The sequence below is a fragment of the Delphinus delphis genome, chromosome 4 (assembly GCF_949987515.2).
Source record: "Delphinus delphis chromosome 4, mDelDel1.2, whole genome shotgun sequence".
NCBI lineage: Eukaryota > Metazoa > Chordata > Mammalia > Artiodactyla > Delphinidae > Delphinus > Delphinus delphis.
The window spans coordinates 84,669,389-84,692,474 of record NC_082686.1 but is presented as its reverse complement, the minus strand read 5'-3'; the positions used below and the strand labels follow the sequence as shown (position 1 = coordinate 84,692,474).

Below are 23,086 nucleotides of genomic sequence, written 5' to 3'. Positions count from 1 at the left end.
AGAGTGCAGATCCATGTTGTATTATGAGACTTATGAAAGGGTTTTAAATTGTATCACTGGAATTCAAAATTATTAGACACATCTTTTGGATTAAAAAGTCCTGATACATTGGGAATATATAATAATGTTGAATACTGCTTACCTTCAACCCAGCAATTATAGTCTGTGGTATATTTCTAGAAAAATCTTCATACCTAAGTACAAAGAGACATGTAAAATATTTTAAGCTAGTATAAACAATGTTGTGATTTAGAAACAACATAAATGTTCATCATTAACAGAAGAATGGATCTATCATGTCATATTCATACAACTGATGAAGTAAAATGAATTAACTAGAGCTGTGTGAATGAACATAGAAAAAAATCTCACAAAGACAATTTGGAGCAAAACAACATTGGTACAAGGATATATTCAATATATTACCATGTACATAAACTTTAAAATCATGCCAAACAATACTATCTAATGGTTATTGGTACAGTCATATTTAGTAAAAGCATTAAATTACTACAGTATAGTGAATGCAGTAACAGAAGGGCACACAAGAGACTTCACCTGTATCTGTAAAGGTGTATTTCTTAAAAAATAATTCAAAGCAAATATGATAAAATGTTTAGAATGCTAAAGTGATTTCTTAGATATTAGTAACATTGTACTTTTCTATAGGGTTCTAATATTTCATTTAAAAGAAAATTGAACAACAAAAGCCAATCTGCTTCAATGGAATGGGGTTTGGTTTTGGTTTTGTTTTCTATTTTAAGTGGTGAGAAATTTTATGTACCACATTTCTTTCTTCCTTCCTTTCTTTCTTTTTCTTTTCTTTCTTTCTTCCTTTCTTTCTTTCTTTTTTTTCTTCTATTCAGGTTTTAACTTCTCCACAAGGATATGCAGGAGCTTTAGAAAAAGATTCCCTAACAATTCTTCAAAGAAATTAAGAAGTGAAGTACAAAGAGAAGGATTTTCTACACTTCTAACCAGATTACTTTTCTCTGCACCGATTTTTTTAAAATAAGAGGTCACTGGGCTTCCCTGGTGGCGCAGTGGTTGAGAGTCCGCCTGCCGGTGCAGGGGACACGGGTTTGTGCCCCGGTCCGGGAAGATCCCACGTGCTGCGGAGCGGCTGGTCCCGTGAGCCATGGCTGCTGAGCCTGCGCGTTCGGAGCCTGTACTCTGCAACGGGAGAGGCTACAGCAGTGAGAGGCCCGCGTACCGCAAAATAAAATAAAATAAAATAAGAGGTCACTAATCACAAACTTTGGAGTTGGAGAATTTTCAGTCTCTCCAAAATACCAGAGCCCAGAAACCTCTGAGACGGGTCCAAGCCTTTGAGAGTGTGCGTCTATTTTCTCCTCAATCATCCATAGGTACTTTAACTTCTTGAGCTTGGCTAAAGCCATTCCAATATTGCATCTGCCATCAGTGTCACTCTGGAGCAAGATAATCTCTGTGGGCACTGTGCACTGTTTGCTTTTATCTGCATCCACTCTGAGAGCTTTCAATAATTGCTCTTGGAGCTACAAGGTAAAGTTGCCATTCTTGTGAAATATGAATGGAAGTTTACTTTTACCTTTAGAGTAAACTGAATCCAAGTAAAACAACTTATAAGTGGTCGGTCTGTAGTTTTCCCCTCACCATGAAGGTTCCATCTGTAGATCAATGTTTTCTACCTAATCAACATAAACTTTGGAAATAATCAAAGCAGGCCATCAGTCTAGAAGTTTCTTTTTATTAAGTATATTTTCCATGTTTACATTATTCTTTTATTTTTATTTCTGAGGATTTCAGGGTCATGTAATCTGTAATGGAGCTGAAATACTCCAACCAGCAATGATCCAGGAAGACATCAAAAACACCCAGACAGAATAAGGGCTAATATTTCCTCACCAGGTGTCTAGCCTCTTAATCTAGTGATAATATCACATTCCAAAGGAAAAGGCACCGAGATCCTCCCAACTAGTGCTCTAAGCACTTACTTCTCCACCTAGGATTACCAGCCTGTTGAGCAGCAAACATTCTCACCTGCATCAGAGGTGGGGGCTGATCTCCACTTGCTGAGAACAGCAGCATCTGAGTTGTAAATAAGAGCCAAGGCAAAACTCTTTTTAGAAACCAAAACCCGGCAACAAACTTGCTGGTTTCAGCCGCAGGTGCCAAATTATCTGGGGTTTTATTTATGCTTCCTGAGACTGTGGCCCTTCTTTTGAACTGGGAATTAAAAAGTGGTCTTTTTTCATAGGTATTTTAGGTTCTGTGATGAGGAGGGGATGGCCCATCTTCCTTGTCGGAGGATAAATCTGCAGACTTCTCTAGGACTGATGTGACCCAAACTCTGAGCAGGGTCCAGGGTCTCACCTGACAGAATGCTTGTGATGAGTAGTGTAGGGGGAGAAAAAGCAAGGAAATTTTTTGGATCTGATTTATTGTCCAGTTTCTAGAACTCATCTTAGACAATTAACTTTTTCCTCTGAAAACATGGAGTGTGGCTATTAAAATATCCTTTATCGGGTTTCTAAGTGATCGCTCAGAGACTGTTGGCATGGGGGAAAGGACACAGGACTAGAATAAGTAAACATGAGTTCTAATCACAATTTGGCCACCAAATCACTGTCTACAGCATCCCTATCAATACCATCGGAAAAGGAAGGGCCCAAGTCATGGGTTTCCAACGCTGTCTACTATACTTGGAATCATTTGGGAAGTTAAAAATTAGTAACAACAGCAATGTCCTGCCTGGCCATTTCCCAGAGCAACAGAATCAGAAACTCCAGGACGTGGGACCTAGCACTGATATTTATAAAACGCTCCCAGGGTGATTTTACCTGAGAGCCAGATTGAAAACTAGAGTAGTGTTTCTCATACTTTCATGTGCAAGAGAGTCACCTGGGAGCTTATTAAAATGCAGGTTTGGATTCAGTAGGTCAGGGCTGAGGCATTTCTGACAAGCTCCCAGGTGATGTGCTGCTGCTGACGCACAGAGCACAATTTGAGTAGCAAGAAACTAGATGATTTCCAAGCACCCTTCCAGCACTGATTCTGTGAATTTGCATTTTTCACTTTCAACAGAATCATGAATTTCCCACCTAAGATCACCCATCTCAGAGAAATGCCTTTATAATGTCATGTACTGTGCTAGTCTCTGTGAAATAATTTAATGTTCTTTAGAAGTTAGAAGATACTTCAGAATCTTATGGTGCTGATGTAACACCATGGACATTAATTATCACTGACTAGTATAACAGATATAAAAATTACAGGGGATTTGGGGGAATTCACATAAGTAGGAAGGTACCCCTTGGTGTGCAGAATTTAGCACTATGAGGGTATATATACAGGGACATCTCACTTAGGAATCTGTGTGTGTGTGCATGCCTGGGGTGCGGTGTAGGTTGGAGATTGGAGGGGTTTAAGGAAAGCTTTCTGGAAAAAAAGTATTTTTGATCTGAGCTCTAAAGATAAATAAAATTCAGGAGTTGGGAGGGGTATCCAGACAGAGGAATGTGGTATAAATACCTAAGTGTGTGTGAAAGAGAGGCTGAGGAAATCGGATGACTAAAGTAGCTTGATTTGACTGAAGCATAAAAAACCATGAGAAATGAGGGGTAAGCAGTGGCTAGAGACAGGACTTGAAAAATCGTACCAAGGAGTTGAGTCATTTTCCTAAAGCAAAAGAAGGCCTTCAAAGTGTTTTAAGCAGAAAAGCAACATGATTTACATTTTCAGAAATAACTTTTGTGTGCTCTGTGGGCAATGGAATCACAGAGGCAGGCATATCTGTTAGGGGGTGTCTCACTGAGAATGAATGAGGCCAGCTACTTCCACTTCCAGGAAATTCTTCTACAGATACTCACACAGGTGCCCACAGGTGTTTGGGCAAGTATGTTCATTACACTACTGCTTATAATGACAAAACCTATAAGCATAGATGATGTCTATCAATTGGACACTAGTTGTATAGCTTCTGTTATATTCATGCTATGAAATACTGCATGACCCTTAAAAAGAATGTAGTAGATCTATATTTATTAACATATAAAGATTTCCAAGACATATTGTAAAGAGAAAAAAGCAAGTCACAAATAATCTATATAGTATGGACCCCAATTACATAAAATCAAAAATATATTCTCTATATCTGCATAGTATATGTGTATGTAAATCAACAGAAAAAGGACAGAAAGGATACATTTCAAAGTGATGACGATGTCTTCCTTTAAGGAAAGGAATGGAAGACAAAGAGCAACTTCCACTCTATATGCTTCTGTTTTGTTTAAGATACTAAGAGAAAAAAGTATTTGTGTATCACTTGTGTAATAAGAAAAAAAGAAATTAATTGCTACATTGCATATCTTTTTTATTCATCAATAGCATGAGTTTTGTCTTCATCCTGTCTAATAATTTCTATGATTTTTAATTCTAAATTTCTGAAAAAATTAAAATTTAAAAAATCTTTTAAGAATTTAAAATTCTGTAAAGACGCAGACATAGAGAATGGACTTGAGGACACGGGGAGGGGGAAGGGTAAGCTGGGATGAAGTGAGAGAGTGGCATGGACATACATACACTACCAAATGTAAAATAGATAGCTAGTGGGAAGCAGCCACATAGCACAGGGAGATCAGCTCGGTGCTCTGTGACCACCTAGAAGGGTGGGATAGGGAGGGTGGGACAGGGAGACGCAAGAGGGAGGGGATATGGGGATGTATGTATACGTATAGCTGATTCACTTTGTCATACAGCAGAAACTAACACAGCATTGTAAAGCAATTCTACTCCAATAAAGATGTTAAAAAAAAAAAGAATTTAAAATTCTGAAAATTTCTCTTCTCTCCCCTCCAAGACTGTGCCCTAAAGGTCACCTCTTCTTTCCCCCCCAAACCCCCCTCACTTTAATCTTTCTCTAGTTCTCATTATGCAGCTACCCCAAACAGATGATAACTCAGGGCACAATTTAAACTTCCAGAGGTTGAAAATCATTAAAAGATTAAGTAACCAGCAGAAATCAACAGGGATTGAAAAAAGGAAGTTTTTCTCTGTACCCTTCTGGGCACTGAGAATTTTTAGTGCTGCCATAATTTTCTAGAAAGATCCTGTGATGACCTCTGAAAACAATCCAGGACCCCCACAGCTGCTCTTGGATCCCAGTAGAACCGATTCTGCTGTGCACTGAAGGGAAAGTTATAAATTGCTTAGAGGAGGAGGTTACAAAAGGGAGCGACCAGGCTGGCTTTTGTTAGGGTAAATCTGGGCTCCCCAACCTGTTAAGATGCTTTGAAAGAGGTAACAAAATGATCTATAAAGGCAAACCAGTGGGTGTCATTTCTTTAGATAATCAAAAACCTTTTGATTGGGGAATACACAAAAGGCTGAGGAAGGTTAGTAACCCTGGGATAAAAGAAAAATTTCCTTCATCAATTAAAAAACAGTTATGGAAAAATGAAGACTAGAACTCCAATTTCCCCAACGGAGGAAGATTAAAATGTTGACATCGTTCAACGTTTATTATTCAATGTCAATTGAATGGAGATCTCCTGGAAGAAATCAATGATCTAAAATTGATTTTAAATGTTATAAATAAAAATACAAAATGTAAAAACAAACCTTTTTAGCAATTAATTAATAAAAGTAACAAACATTTTATTTCCATTCTCGTACAAGTGTTTTGGCCTAGTACCTAATAAGCATTCACCAGCACTGAAAGTGTCACCATTCTAATGCTGTTTCTTTCTTCTTTTCTCACCAATCCTTAATTTTTCACTTGAGTTTTATTTTAAATAATGTGAAGACTTTTCTGATACTTATCCTGAGGGTTTTTGTTTTTGTTTTTGTTCTTTGGGCTTTTACCTAATTCAAATTCACTAAGTAGAAGTCCTATCTAAACAAAGTCAACACAGAAACAACAGCAACACTAAGCTTATTAATAAATAACATTTGGAGCTTTTCTCCGGGGAAACTAAACATTTCTAAAGACACTTGCCATTTAATAATCATTAAATATGAGTGATGTGCTGACATGTTATATGTATTAGAAAGAGAATAACAAAATCTGTATGATACCAACTTAATCCTACAGTCTCTAGGGAACCTCCAAATCAATGACGCATCAAGCCAGAGAGGGACTGTATTTGCATTGGGAGCTCAGAATTATTCGGTTGGCAAAAGGGAACAGAGCAAAAAGTTGCCCACTGTATGTAAAAGCAGAGTTGACACAGTGACGGCAGAACAGCACGGCCGTCTCATCAGCCTGCTCCAAAATGCAAAGGCAGTGCAATGGAGCCAGCTTCCTGAAGGCGAAGGACTCTACCTTGATGCTTTACATCCTTGTAGAGCAACTAAGATGGAAAAAAACAACTGTCCTTCTCCAGAGCTGAATGATAAATAATCCACAGACAAGGCTGCCCCAAACAGATCAGGTACAATAAAGTACCTGTGGAGTGGAGAATGTTACACTGACCAGGACAACAATGACAAGGGTCAGCACTTCTATGCAGCATAGCAAGAACTTGCAGAAGAGCCCGGCAATCTGAACCTGGTCATTGTTCAGCATCTGACTTTGAATGCACCGATCTCCTCCTACTGAGCCCCACATCAGCCCCAGTTCCAATGCCTGTCTTTGTCCCTGTTTTCATCACTCCATGGTAAAATCTGAAAAATACGGGCAATGAATGGAGGTTTTTTTGAAAAAAGTAAAACTCTATGTATTCAATTGTTTTTATTTTTAATAATCTTACCTTTATGAAATAATGGTTATAAGAAAGAGTGGTAGAAGTAGTAGTAGTGTTGTTTTATTGATAAAATAAAATGTGGGTAATCCTGTGTTTTTGCATTTAAAAAAATTATTAGTTTGTTCAATCGAAAAATCTGGGGATTGCTGGTGCAATAGTTGGAAATTCTGACTGAAAGTTCAAATAGATTTGGCTCAAGTCCCATCTCTACCATTTATTGGCTGTGTGACCTCCTTTAAGCCTCAGTTTCTTCATTTGTTGAACAGAACTAACAATAGTGCCTACCTAATGGGTTGTCAGGAATATTATGGAGATAACACAGAAGATGCTTAGCACAGAGTATGGTACACTGTAATACTCGAGTGTTAGCTTTTTAAAGAGTCAAAAGAAAGGTCACTCATCATCTCTGGCCCTCAGTTGGCTCATCTCTCAAATGAGGCCTCTGACCTCAGAGACTTCGGCATCCCCTCTAATTGTGATGTCCTACACCCCACCCCATAGTTCTAGTCCTTCTACTCTTTCTAAGCCATTCAAGTCTACAACTGTTCACAGGTTCGAGTTGAACAGATGATGCTCCATCCATATAATGAATTACCACCCAAGACATGAAATGACATCCAATTATATTACGGAGTGGGAAAAGCAAAGTTACAAACCAGTTATTAACCACATGACCCAATTTTTGTAAAATGAAATACATACAAATGGTAATTTCTAACTCATCCGCCAAACCCCCCCACCCAATTACTCAAGCCAGAGCTGTCCAGAAGTAATACAACATGAGCCACAACGTGAGCCATATGTGGAATATTCAATTTCTAGTAGCCACATTAAAAGAAACAGATGAAATTTGGTTTAATGATATATTACAAAATATTTTCATTTCTACATGTAATCATTACAAAAATTATTACTGAGTATTTTACATTATTTTTCATATGAAGTCTTTGAAATCTGTGAGTATTTGATACTTTCTCATATCTTAATGTGGACTAGCTACATTTCAAGTGCTCGGTGGCCACATGCGATTCACGGCTACCATCTCAGACAGTGCCACGCTAGGCAGTTAGTCCTCCAACTCATATTGAATCAGAATGAACAGATTGAAAGGAAACTCATCTTATTTATCTTATATGCCCATAGACTAAAATAGTTCCTGTACCTATTGGGTACTCAAAAAATATTAAGTTTGAATGAATATATTTAATTCAAAGTATTCTTGGGGGACATTGCATTTTTAAGCACTGTATTAATCATGGAATAAAAGACACTGCACCAATCCCAAGAGCGAGCTTGGGAATTTTGGAAAGTGTCTCCCCCAAATCAGACTTCATAAGCAGCCTCCTACTTTGTGCAGAGGTAAAGCCAGCCATGCAGAAATGCAAGTTACCCAATGAATTAACTAAAAATATTTATAGAACTAAAGCTAGTACCAAAATGTATATTATAGAAAATGTTCAAAGATAGTGGGGCTGAGAGAAATGGATAAAAATAAAACCTTTATTAAGTGCCTGTTATGAAAATACTTTACATACATCATTTATAATCTTCACTAAAACTCTGTAAGGTAAGGTGGAGGAATAACGGCAAAGAGGAAAAAATACTGGCCGTGGAGTCATTAAAACAAACAAACAAAAACTCTTCAGATTTGAATTCTATCTCTGCCAATTTCTAGCTCTGTGACCTAAGGTAAGTTTCTTAATCTCTCTAGCCTCCGTTTTCTCATCTGTACAATGGGCATTAAATTAACTATCCTTAATTATTGTGAGGGTTAGATTAATCACCACATGAACTCTCAATGAATGACACCTAGTATTATTACAGTAGGGCTCAAATAAAATAGGAGTGATCACTGTTATCAACCTTGGTTTGTGGAAGGGAAGATCAAGGTTCAGAGGAATTAAACAACCTCAGTGTCAAGTAGCAGATAAATAGATGAGCCAGGATTCAAACCCAGATCTGTCCAACTTAGCAAGCCCATGCACTTTCCACCATATCATACGTGGGAAGGTCCCATGGCCGAGGCCCCAGTATTTGGATACAGGGAAGACACCCTGCGAGGGTACCCACGTGGCAAAAGATGCAAATAAACACAACTTGAGGAGAAAGGCATCTCACTTAACTGGATCAGATCAGAATAGGGAACTCGAGGAGCTAAATTTGAGTCAATATGGGAGTTTGGCTTATGGAAGGCCTTGAGCCATTTGGAGGAGTTGAGACTTGACTACCACGTAAATCCCGTCATAAATCTGTGAAGCAGCTGATCAATCTCTGTGCAATTATGAAGCTCTTCTTTTTTTTAACTTAATTCTTTAGGCTGATAGGAACATTCCTTTATTTAAGTAAAGGCTGAACATATGCTTTTCTACCCTCTTCAAATCCTACTTTAAATTTGTCTTAATCCTTTGAGTCCGCATGAGGAGTGGCATTCACGTTCCAATATATTAACTAGGCTGTGAAAGGAAAACCAACCAAACTCGTATCTGTGGTTAGAACACTGCAACAACTTTACTCAGGTTAGATCCTCTCGCAGGCCCATTAAACCAACACAGCTGTTCACCATTAGTTATCCGCTCATTTGGCTGTTTTCCTGAGCCACCTCATCGATGAGCCATGAGCCACCACACCTGGCACGCTCATGTCTGAACTGAGTCATGTGAAGAACGTTATCAGAAACATTTTTTTAAAAAATGAACAAAGTGCATGTATGTGTATTAGACTCTGTATATAAACATGCATGTTCATATATACATACAATTAACATGGGTTCAAGCAACACATACAACTAGGGATTCTCTCCAACTGAAGATGGACACAAAAGATTATTTATAAAAAAATATCCCCTGATTATTTTGTTTCTCTAAAGACTGCATTCTCTTTTAAAGAATGTGTATTCTTTTTCTTAAATTATTTTGACACATATTATTTACTTTATACACAAAATGAAACAGGAAATCTACTAGCAAAACTGACCAGAAAAAGGATAGAGGATGAAGACTTAGGGAAATCATCATTAATATTGCTAATGAATAGTTATTCCCTATGGTACATTCATAGGCAATTATTTCTCATGTTTTTCTGAAATAGAAATATATATATACTTACCAATTTGAAAGAAACTCTATGGAAGATTAAAATCAGTGTCTTAAAATCCTTTTAAAAGTTTTCAGTTTTTTTCAACAAGAAAACAAACCAGAAATGACTGATAAACTGAATCATTGATTGAACACTGAAAAGTGTTGTAATTACTCAAGACACGTTCTCCTTCTCTGGCCTGTTAGAGTCCCGTGGTTTCATTATATGACACTTTTCAGCACTTTTAGCTGGTTTGTGGCACAACCTCCCCAAAGAAATATGAAGAGTAATTTTCAAAAGGAACTTTTATTTTTAATATGGATTGATTTTTTTAAAGGCAGCTCCAAGCAGCTCAGTATATCAAACAGGAGCCATCACGCCAATCCCAACACATCAAGGAGCAGTTTTAGCACGTGAGGTTTGTTGTTTCTAGCAGGTATCCATGTAGCCAGCGAGGTCACCACTCAGCGAGGTGCTTTCTTTCTGGTATATAAGAAAAGAAATCACCAGGAATAAGGGGGGAAATGGGCTTGGGAAACAGGAGGGGACCTTGTCAATCTCCAAGATGCTAGAAAATGATTGTGGAAATCTTTTGTTAGGGAATCCTATAATGGTATTGCAGCTCATCTCTTGTGGACATGAACAGCAACTAGCCTAAGATGGTGAGGGCGACAGGGGATTAGACAAATCGTGAAAAGGCCCTGGAAAGGACATTACTGGTGATTGGAATCATAAAGGTCAAAACTGTATCATTATTTACCTTCAACAGCGGTGTCCCTATAAACAGGATTTCTTGGGGAAAAAAAACCCGAAGGCATATATGAAATGTTTATTATGAGTGTGTGTATATAAATTATGTTACAAATGGGGAAAGAAAAAGGCCCTACAGAACTACTCATATATTCTTATGAGTCATGCACTGATTTTTTTTATTGTTAAGAATTTGTGCTACTTCCAAGAGGAGGACATTAAGCTTGCTCCCAATCCTTTTTATTTTAAACATATGGATCACTGAGAAGGTTAGCATTGTGCTGGAAATGATTTTGATGCATATAACAAAGCTATAAAAAGAACAATAGGAAGAGATGGGTAAATTTGTGAGGTTTCAAGATAGCTAGTAGGATTGTAAGATCAAACGGCAGGATCCCTGGCATTACCCACTAGGCAGGATGACAGAATATTCCTGAATCTTGGATTTTAGGAAACTACACTGTAAAGAGCTAAAGTTTTTCAACACAAGAGTCGGTTTCGGTAGATATCTTCATCAATCCTTCCATAGACACTTTGTCGAAAAGGAGAATCTTTTATCAATGTTTATACAGGTGTTAGAATCCAAGTTTATTGTTTAATAAAGTTTTATTGTTTAATAAGATCAAACCATATCTTGTAAACTAATCATATCCCTTTTCCCCAGGGTATTTTCTCTAAATTGATTGCTATGGGCAATTAAAATTCATGGCTTACTAGTAAGTTAGTTATTCCTTCAGATAATAATAGCAAAGACAAAAGCAGCAACGGTTACCATAATTATCCTGAGTGTTTGTCTAATAATGTAGATGAGCCACGCACTGTACTTGAGCAGATGGGGATGGGGGTGGGGTTGTTACAGAGAGGAACCAATCCCTGGTCTCACAGATTCCAGACTAGTGGGAGACGTAAACATGGACATAAATGATTACCATTGGATAAGCAGTCACAGAGTTAGTTGTAATGGCCACAGTGACCTGAAATGCTGTACATGCAGGAAATGCTTCTTTAGTGCTTACTGAATGAATGAAGTGGGCTTCTGCCTGCCCAACCTGCAACCTGCACACTATTCTGACATTCTCTTCCTCTCTTGGTTGGACTCAGCTTATAGCCCATTTGACCTTTTTCCCTGGCCAGAATCTTGGCCAGTCTCCCAGACCTAACTCATTCCAGCTACTAATAAATACCCTGTTGTATCAAAGTGTCCGGAATTACTTCTGAGGAGAGCTAAATCAAAGCTGTCCCTAATAGCAATTAGATATTTCAGAAAGCACATCAACTCCTTCCACATGTTGGGAAGCAGTGAAATATTATTAGACACTTAAAAGAGCCTGGGGCTGGGACAAGGGACCAACCCATGGTGTGACTATAGGCAAGCCGTTTCACGAAAATCTGCCTGAGATTTATATCACTGCTGCACTTATCTGGGTTTACAAGGCTCTTTCTTCCCATGTATTTGTTTTGCATTTGGGATAAGAAATCACAGGGTAGACTCCTGAAGCTTTATTATAGCCTTATGGCCCAAACAGCTAGGTTTCTTACAGGTATAATTCACAAAGAAATATAGATTTTATTTTCCCTCATGAAAACACAATTTTTATTCAAACAGTTAAGTGAAAATATTTAAAATACAAGAACTCTATTTCCAGAAAGGATATACAACATAGAGCAAGACTTGGAGGAATAACAACACCATAGATCTTCAAGCTGGAAAATCTTTTTCCAATTCAAGCTCAGAAATGGTGGCCCAGGGTGGCTTAGTGACTTTACCAAGGCTACACTGTCAATCATAGGAAGAGCTGGGAGCAGATGCTTAACCTGAACTTTCCTTGTTAGAGTCTTCTTCCACTAAACATGCTTAAGTTCTGTGCTTAACTCTTGATAGTGACTCTTTGCCATCCACCAAAGTTTCTCCTATACCTTAGATAGTAGGAGGTGTGGGATAGTAGGATGCATCCTTAAATTCACCTTGAATCTCTTCACTCTAAGTCTGTACACAACTTTGGGACTTTTCAATACATTCCAAGCCCTTGCACATAAGGCTCTAGGTTTTAACTTACTCACATGACCACTTTAAGCTTTTTGCTTATGACGACTTCAGAACTACCCAGTTGCCTATATATGTTCCCTGCTCTTAGGTCTTGTTTCTTTTCTTAGATACTAGAAAAGTCAAAAAAGAAAATAAAAAGATCTGATTAATATTATTTGTTCATACAACTATAATTGTCTCAAGCAAATTGGAGAGGTTTTATTTCTTTTCCATCTGGATTAATTCACCCCCAACTTCTCCATAGTCTTGCTTTTCGATGCTTTCAAAAAATAAACATATTGTTTACGTTTACTCATTAAGCATTTGTTCCTTGAAGAGAAATTTATTGAGCACCTATTATGTGCCAAGCAGGGATGTTGGGCGCTTGGTATACAGTAAAAATATGGTGCTTGGTCCCATGGAGTTGACAATCTGAAGGACCTAAGCAAATCACACCAATAAATAGGTATGTCTACATTAGACTACGAGATAAAGGAAAAAAGCAGAGGGTAGTGAGGACAAACATTATGGAGATCCAATTTAGACTGAAGTGGAAAAAAAATTACAGCTTCCTTCCTGTGGTTTTATAATTTGTCTCTTGATAAAAAATAAACTTTTTGAAGGGGATGATATTTGTTTTCTCAAAACAAAGCTTTTAGCAAAAGAAACATAAGATCATGTCTCTCTATTGCCTCAACTTCCTCCTCTATAAAATAGATGATCATCATGATCCTCACCCTACTTTCCAGGCACTTTGTGAATAAAATAAGACCATTAGCGAGAAGTTGTTTCCAGCATTCCACATATTATTTGGAACACTAATAGAGTTTATATTAAACATATTTTTCAAAGAAGGTAAGAGTAACAGCAATACATTGGAAACATCTTGACAAACTTAAATATCATTTCTCACCACAGGTTTTGTTGGCAGTAAAAGATGCCTTCTTTCTAAAAATATAACAAAACTTAGGATTTTCAAGTGGGCCAGCAAATAAGCCCCCGTTAGCTTCTGTGCCAGTATTATAGAATCTGCCTTTAATTTTGCTTAACAGTAATAAAAGCTTATCATGCAGCCAAATCCCTACAGCAATGTTCTCAAAGGTTCTGCATGTGGAAGCCTGCTGCCTTGTGGCTTCCCCATTAAACACCTGTTCTGGGCTTGAGCCATGCTTTTGGTTTCTCACTCAGGTGGAGAGTCTTGCTTAAGTGGACAGGCAGGTATTTTTGCTGTCACCAAAGACAGCTACTTTGGGAAGCCTAATCTTGCAGAGGGGGCCAAGTTTCAGTTCTCAGAGTGCTGGGTTTAGGGTAGAAGGGACTCCGCCCAGAAATGCAACCTGAATACTTCCCCCTTTGCCCCTCTCTTGTCTCTGCTGAGAATCCCCTAAATAACTGACATGTTTTATAGATTTCAGGCAACCAGGTCTACAGTGTGCAGCTCCCCATTCTCTCCTGTCACCTGGCTAATTTAAGACTTTTCTCCTCCGATGGTATAGCAACTCCTGACAAGCAACTGCCTTGTGGTTTATTTCAGTTGATTCAAACACTATTATAAGTTGAGAAATTAGTTATGGGGATTGAAGGAAGGAGGAATTTTACAGGTGTGAATGCATAGCCATTTCTGATCCAAATATTTCCAAAGGAATTTTGTGCTAAGGAAATACCATCTCCCAACATTCAAGGCCCCTGCATCTCTTAATGGAAAAAGATATTTCTTAGGCAATAATTTTGCAGTTTCCTTTAACCCTAAGGATGAATCTTTCCTTGTATTCCTTTCAAAAGCACTATACTAAAGTAAAAAAACAACTTTAATTCAATAGTTGTTCAGATAATAAAGGGCTTGGTGATGCCAGTCAATGATTTCATTTCAAAACTGTGACTGAAAATGGATAGCAGTGTTGGTGGCTGCTGATCATTTTAAGGCTGGTCTAAAACTAAAGTAGCTACTCTTTGTCCCAGAAGCATTTTGATTTTAGAATGGGGAATTCTGCACATAGAACACTAGTTTGGAGGATTTTATCATTAAAGTTTTGAACAAAGAACAAATAATTTCTGCTTACTTGATCATAATCACTATTTCACAAATGGGGAAGTGAAGGGTCAAGAGGTTACACATGATTCTTACAGTCCCAAAGAAGTTCTGCTGGAGGATTAGTTCTGAAAACAATTACAATTGATGACAACCATTCATTTATTCAACCAATATTTAGTCAGCACCTACTATGTTCCAGGAACTCTGGCTCATCGGTGAATAAAACAAAGATCCCTGCCTTCATGGTTGTCAGGAATAATGTCCACATACTTTGGGTTTAAGTGTATCTCCATTATTCACTCCATGTTTCACTGTTTTGGTTCTACTCTCCTGGAAGATAAAACCAACACACCTGAAACTAAAAGAAAACATTTACATGAGCATGTTCACAGGAATCGGAGTTAAACTGGGAGTGATAATGGCCTCCTAAGATTAATCAGGGAAAGCCAATGGGTTTAGTGAGTCTTGAGCTTGTTTTAAAGAAGAGATGAGTGCTCGCTTCAGCAGCACATATGCTAAAATTGGAACGATACAGAGAAGATCAGCATGGCCCCTGCACAAGGATGACATGCAAATTCGTGAAGCGTTCCATATTTTTGAGAAAAAAGACCTGCATGCAGAAAACTATAAGACACTGATGAAAGCAATTAAAGATTGATACAAACAGATGGAGAGATATACCATGTTCTTGGATTGGAAGAATCAACATTGTGAAAATGACTATACTACCCAAAGCAATCTATAGATTCAAAGCAATCCCTATCAAACTACCAATGGCATTTTTCACAGAACTAGAACAAAATTTTTCACAATCTGCATGGAAACAGAAAAGACCCCGAATAGCCAAAGCAATCTTGAGAAAGAAAAACGGAGCTGGAGGAATCAGTCTCCCGGACTTCAGACTATATTACAAAGCTACAGTCATCAAGACAATATGATACTGGCACAAAAACAGAAATATAGATCAATGGAACGGGATAGAAAGCCCAGAGATAAACCCATTCACATATGGTCACCTTATTTTTGATAAAGGAGGCAAGAATATACAATGGAAAAAAGACAGCCCCTTCAATAAGTGGTGCTGGGAAAACTGGACAGCTACATTTAAAAGAATGAAATTAGAACACTCCCTAACACCATACACAAAAATAAACTCAAAATGGATTAAAGACCTAAATGTAAGGCCAGATACTATAAAACTCTTAGAGGCAAACATAGGCAGAACACTCTATGACATAAATCACAGCAAGATCCTTTCTGACCCACCTCCTAGAGAAATGGAAATAGACAAAAATAAACTAATAGGACCTAATGAAACTTCAAAGCTTTTGCACAGCAAAGGAAACCATAAACAAGACAAAAAGACAAACCTCAGAATGGTATAAAATATTTGCAAATGAAGCAACTGACAAAGGATTAACCTCCAAAATTTACAAGCAGCTCATGCAACTCAATACCAAAAAAACAAACAACCCAATCCAAAAATGGGCAGAAGACCTAAATAGACATTTCTCCAAAGAAGATATACAGATTGCCAACAAACACATGAAAAGATGCTCAACATCACTAATCATTGGAGAAATGCAAATCAAAACTACAATAGGTATCACCTCACACCAGTCAGAATGGCCATCATCATAAAATCTACAAACAATAAATGCTAGAGACAGTGTGGAGAAAAGGGAACCCTCTTGCACTGTTGGTGGAAATGTAAACTGATACAGCCACTCTGGAGAACAGTATGGAGGTTCCTTAAAAAACTAAAAATAGGGCTTCCCTGGTGGCGCAGTGGTTGAGAGTCTGCCTGCCGATGCAGGGGACACGGGTTCGTGCCCGTCTGGGAGGATTCCACATGCCGCGGAGCGGCTGGGCCCGTGAGCCATGGCCGCTGAGCCTGCACGTCCAGAGACCGCGCTCCGCAACGGGAGAGGCCAAAACAGTGAGAAGCCTGCGTACCGCAAAAAAAAAAAAACCAAACTAAAAATAGAACTATCATACGACCCAGCAATCCCACTACTGGGCATATACCCTGAGAAAACTATAATTCAAAAAGAGTCATGTACCACAATGTTCATTGCAGCTCTATTTACAATAGCCAGGACATGGAAGCAACCTAAGTGTCCATCGACAGATGAATGGATAAAGAAGATGTGGCACATATATACAATGGAATATTACTCAACCATAAAAAGAAATGAAATCGAGTTATTTGTAGTGAGGTGGATGGACCTAGAGTCTGTCATACAGAGTGAAATAAGTCAGAAAGAGAAAAACAAATACCGTATGCTAACACATATATATGGAATCTAAAAAAAAAAAAGGTTCTGAAGAACCTAGGGGTAGGACAGGAATAAAGACACAGATGTAGAGAATGGACTTGAGGACACAGGGAGTGGCAAGTGTAAGCTGGAAAGAAGTGAGAGAGTGGTATGGACATATATACACTACCAAATGTAAAACAGATAGCTAGTGGGAAACAGCCTCATGGCACAGGGAGATCAGCTCGGTTCTTTGTGACCACCTAGAGGTGAGGGAGACGCAAGAGGTAGGAGATATGGGGATACATGTATATGTATAGCTGATTCACTTTGTTATAAAGCAGAAACTAACATGCCATTGTAAAGCAGTTATACTCCAATAAAAATGTTAAAAAAAAAAAAAGAAAAAATGATATTAAAATGTGAGGGAAAGAGAAAAAAATGTCCTGGGTGGGAAATACAAGAGGAAGGGCCCACAGATTAGAAAGAGCACATGATTCCAAGAGCCAAAGGAAACTATTTGCAGATAAGGCCAGAATTCAAAAACAACCATGTAACTCTCTTTACCCTACCCTTTTTCTTTATGGAAGATTTAGGAGAAACAATATGATATAATATAATATAATATATTGACACATCATAGGATGCCATATATGGATAACTTTCAAGAAAGAAATGTGCTGTTCAAAAGAGCATCCATGGATGAAACCGTAGATTAATGTCTAATCTCAACAAGTCAGTAAGTTTTTGTGAAACTACAGAACCTTTTTTTTTTTTTTTTGCGGTACGCGGGCCTCTCACTGTTGTGGCCTCTCCCGTTGCAGAGCACAGGCTCCGGTCGCGCAGGCTCAGCGGCCATGGCTCACGGGCCCAGCTGCTCTGCAGCATGTGGGATCCTCCCGGACCGGGGCACGAACTCGCGTCCCCTGCATCGGCAGGCGGACTCTCAACCACTGCGCCACCAGGGAAGCCCCTACAGAACCTTTTTTAAAAGAGTTAACAAATCTCTGTCATCTTCCAGAATTAGAACTTGTATTTTGATTATTTATCTCAATTACTAATTAAGTTGAAAAAGATTTAATGTGCAATACAAATGTTCACGGTGTGAAGCATATTTGTTGTCAGGTCAATGCAAAGGATGTTTTGATAAAATATATTTGGGAGTCGTGTCACCAATAACTAGGGGGACACTTTTAAATGGTGATCTGTAGAAGGTACCCATTGTGGTTTATTTCAGGTGGTCCACTGGCCCTAATGATTATAATCAAGAAAGCAGGTGTTTGAAAAAGTACCTGTGATTTCCAGTGTTTCCAAAATGCAAATACTTTTTAATACTAAAACGTATCCCCCCAAATGGTAGTCATTCTTTTACTATTCACTATGCAGACAATACCTGATGCTTGTGCACATTCCAGGGCACCCATGATTCTGAGGTGGAGACGGGGAACACCACTTTTTGATACTGGTCTCTCACCCCTCCCACCTTTATGGTTATCACATCAGCACAGTGACATATTCAGCTTAAATTCTTCTGTATTTATTCTGCTCACTAGTAACACTTGAGGAACTCAAAGTAATTTGACTTATACATTTGGCATTTTCCCCCCCAATTATATAAGCATCTGTTGAATAAAATAAAGGAGAATTTATTCTTGCCCCAGGTTTTGGCCTTTTTAAATAACGTTAAACAGGAACTCAGATTGATTTACTCATTCTAAAAATATATATGAAGGACATTCGTGTTTCCTGTACATATGTATTTCCAACTGGTTTTACAAGGTTATCTCAGTTGTTTCTACAGATTTTTATCAAATTTTCAAAAAGGCTTCAATGCCATCCAACCAGACTCTCATTTGGTATTTCCAGTTACTTCCTAGAAGGCTGAGCAACCCATGGAATGTCTATTAATGATTAAAAGAGCATGAGTGTTTAATTCCGTAGCTCTGCCTCTCTCTCTAATATGTTCCATTGTGCTCATTCACTTCACTGTGAAAGGGAGCACCTAAAGCAGGAGTTCCCTGTGCTATACAGTATGTTCTCATTAGTTATCTATTTTATACACAGTATCAATGGGATATATGTATATGTATGGCTGATTCATTTTGCTGCACAGTAGAAACTAACACAACATTGTAAAGCAACTATACCCCAGTAAAAATTAATTTAAGGAAATAGAAAACTCTAAGATTTGAAAAAAAAATAAATAAATAAAGCAGGAGAAGGCAAGACTGTGGTCTGACTCCCAGGGCTAACTCCACTATTTATGCGTACAATGTTCTCTTTCCCTCTCTCTTATCAACTTTTCAAATGGTACCATAGTGAATTGAATTTGAAGCTCTCTCCATCCCTGCTGCACACAGCCTCAGCGCACATTTCCACCTGGGTGGTGGGATGGAGGATGATTATTTCTACCTCTGGCCACATCATTGCTGGCTCTGTGCCTGAGAGGCAGAAGAAAATTCGTCAATGTGGGAAGAGGGATTTATCTGCCTAACCCTCCCTCCACAATTTGAAAATAGAAAATCTAATAGAAAAAATTAAAAGAAATAACACTACAAGTGATAACCCATCTTTCTAGCGTTTAATTCTAAAAGCAAAGTAAGCTACATTGCACTGAACCCCCAAATTATTTTAGCTTTGCAATTGTTGCAGGCAAGCAGCTCTCTTCACACCACCGAGCATTCCCCAGCCTCAGCTTTTGGGATCACGTAGTAGGTACCAGAGGACACGTGAACAGGCAGGCAGGGTCATTTCCAGTGGAAACGGTTGCTGCATCCCCATAATTTCATTGCAGTAACCTCACCACCCCAGCTCATTACAAAACTGTGTCAGCTGACAGAAGTGTCACTCACTGAAGAGAGAAGGGGGATCAGGCAGTACCCCAAGCCAAGTAAAGAGGTTGTTCAAAACTTCTTCAAAAAATACAAGTGAAGGAGCATAATGGAGCACCATCTCCTTAAGAGGGGAGCAGAACCACAGTCCTGCGTCACAGATTTGGTTTAGCTGAGTGTTTGGAAGCCACTGCATTCATGCGAATGTTAAGACAAGGCCCAGCCAAGTGCTCACTTTTATGTTAAGTTCCACTGTGAAAAATCTTTAATAATATTGTTTGTCCAAATCCCTTTTATGTTGGTGAAGAAAACTCACCATGACCAGGTTAGGATCTGTAGTGCTGTTTGGGTAACCTTTTAGAAAGATCTGGACCCCTCCTTCCCACGTATTTAACTAAACCTGAATTTTGAGTGAAGCCCATCCCTGACCTTCATCCTGCCCCAGGACATCCTTGAAAGAAGTGGCTACACCTCAGAAGAGGCTCCTTGGCAAAGCAGTAGCCCAGGGACCAACATTTCACTTTTCTTTCTTTCTTTTCAAGTTCCTCAAGAATAGGGAGGGCCATTCCTTGGGCCGCTGGAATTTTTACACCACCACTGATTGTCAAGGGACCCCAGCCTCCTTCTCCTTCTCTCACAAAACAGAACATCAGGTCACAGGCAGCTACTGTGACTGCCACAGGATTTGTCCCACTAAACAGAGTGAGGAAGGAGTTGCCACGGCCTCACACAGTTTCTGTACAATCTATGAGAGAGCCCACAGCCCTTGGGGTCAGAGAATGGAGGCAGGAAAAGAGATAAATCGTCTTGCTCACTTTAGAGCCCCAACCAGGATGCCCAAGATCGTGCACCTTATTCCTCGCCCAGATTATCAGGCCGGGGAGTTGCTTTAGTTTTGCATTAACCAAGACTTCCTACTTCTAAGAAAATATGGATGAAAAATATCAAAAGCACAACAGACTCTTACAAAACAACTGTCTTATGGCTACGTGTAAATTAAATAAGAGAACATGTGGGGACTTCCCTGGTGGTGCAGCGGTTAAGAATCCGCCTGCCAATGCAGGGGACACGTGTTCAAGCCCTAGTCCGGGAAGATTCCACATGCCGCAGAGCAACGAAACCCGTGCACCACAACTACTGAGCCTGCGCTCTAGGGCCCGTGAGCCACAACTACTGAGCCCGTGAGCCACAACTACTGAAGCCCGCGTGCCTAGAGCCCGTGCTCCACAATAGAAGCCACCACAATGAGAAGCCCGTGCACCGCAACGAAGAGTAGCCCCCGCTCGCCACAACTAGAGAAAGCCCAAGCAAAGCAACGAAGACCCAATGCAGCCAAAATTAAATTAAAAAAAAAAAAAGAACATGTGGGTTGAATTTTCCTTAAAATACAGAGGGATTTTACAATTAAGTGGGAAATTCTCCTAGAAAACACATTTCAAATTTGGGGTGTTTTTTTTGTCATAGTTCAAATATTTGAAATAGAGCAAAAGGCTCAAAACAAAGTTTAAAACTGGACTTGGTTCTGGCATCCTGGTATTAATAATTCTGCTACCACTCTTTACACCTTAGCTCTGAAATGACATTGAAAAAAGTCTTGCTATAATTCACTATGTAATTGACTTCATCCATTCATTTAACAAACTTTTACTGATCACCTACTATGGGCCTGGTACTGTGCTAAGCTTTTTCTTTCCAGATCTATTAGATGACATTGCCTTCTAATAGTAGTTTGGTATTGGAATTAGCTCCGAAAAGGAAGAGTCCAAAAGATGTGCATTAAATACTGAACTAGATTCCATAGGGATGGAGGTTCTGTTGTTTTGAGAAACTTTTAGCATACTTGGTAAATAAAAATATACCAGTTCTGTAAAGAAAACAGTAGATCAGAGGTAAGAAAATAGGTAACGTGCATTTTTTTTCTTCTTAACTGTAATTACTCATGTGAGATATAAGTGAGCAGATAACTTTCTGTGGTAAACACAAAGATGCACCAATTAGAACCCCCTTCAAGAAAGTGGTTGCTACCCAGCTGCAAGCAGAGTAGAGAACTGACAGCTTCCAGATGTAGGTTCCTTCGGGACCGGCCTCAGTGTTGGAGCCAAGGTCACACTTCATTCTGGGGTCCCTTGGGCAACAAATGAACAAGGCAGTGACACAAGGGCTTGGTCCAGTGGGACAAAGGTCAACATAGGACTCCGATGGGCAGTCTTTGCTCCAGAGCTCCCCGTTGGGTTGGCAGGGACTTTGTTAGGCTTATGGTACAGTCTGATGGGTCCCCTTGCCCACTCCAGCTTCTACCCTTTCTTTTCCCATGTGTTACTTAGGATTGGCCTACAGGAGAACCCAACCTACAGCACTTCCTGACAACAAAGATATTGACAGTTAAGGTTGAAATTCTAATGAAACTGTTTTCAAGAAAATGTCATTCCCTACATTATAAGTACTATTTTTCCATGTTGGAAAATGAAGAGTAGATACCTAGATATCGGCTACCTGTTTGGTGGGTTTCTTTCTTTTTTATTTCTCTGATGTGGAAATTTCAGGACAGGCATTCCAAAAATTAAACACTAAAATAAGTGGACAACAATGAGCACAGGACATCTTGGTAGAGCATGAGAATCAGACAAACCTCTATATTATATTAGGAGAAATAGGGAAAGAGAAAGGAGGGTGTGAGGAGGGATAGAGAGACAGAGAGAGAGGGAGAGAATGAGAGAGAGGACAGTGGTGGCCAGGGATACAAGTAACTTGTATTTTTCTTCTTAATTCAAGAGCCAACTATGGCACTCAGGCCAATTATTTTCCTTTTATTATCATAATTTCTTAAAAGTGAAAAAAATCTGCACCCTAATTATAAAATGTAACAAGAGAGTTAAACCTTTTGGCCTCCCTGAAACAGGTGTTCTATACGTGTAAGATTTTTTTTTAATATTAAACATGAGATTAGGCCTTTTAAAATTGCACTTTAATACCATCTTGAAGTCATGAAACATATACTGATCACATCTGTACAATTTTGTACTCTGAATTCTTCAAGTATAGTAGGAGTTTGTGAAAGACTATTTAGTTGGCAGCATTGTGCACAAGGCTTCCTTATCCATGTGCAAATGATAAAAACAATATGACTACATCTCTTTGTTATTTACTTCTCACTTTCCCTTATGTCACTGATTCTTCTCAACCTCTGCACATTAGAATCACCTTCAGGGGGGGAAGAGGAATCTTAAAAGAATATAGGTGCCTGACAAAACACTTGAATAGACATTTCTGCAGAAAAGATATTCCAGAAGTGCATGAAAATATGTTCATTAATCATTAGGGAAACGCAGATCAAAACCACAATGAAATATCATCATCATACAACTACATACCCACTAGGATCTCAACAA

At 38.8% G+C, this 23,086-nt stretch overlaps 1 non-coding gene across 1 annotated transcript; it reads left to right on the top strand.

Moving 5' to 3' along the window:
• Positions 1–15,099: 15,099 nt before the first annotated feature.
• Positions 15,100–15,206, top strand: LOC132425182 (U6 spliceosomal RNA). Its single transcript, XR_009519375.1, has one exon. It is a non-coding gene; the product is annotated as a U6 spliceosomal RNA (small nuclear RNA).
• Positions 15,207–23,086: the final 7,880 nt, after the last annotated feature.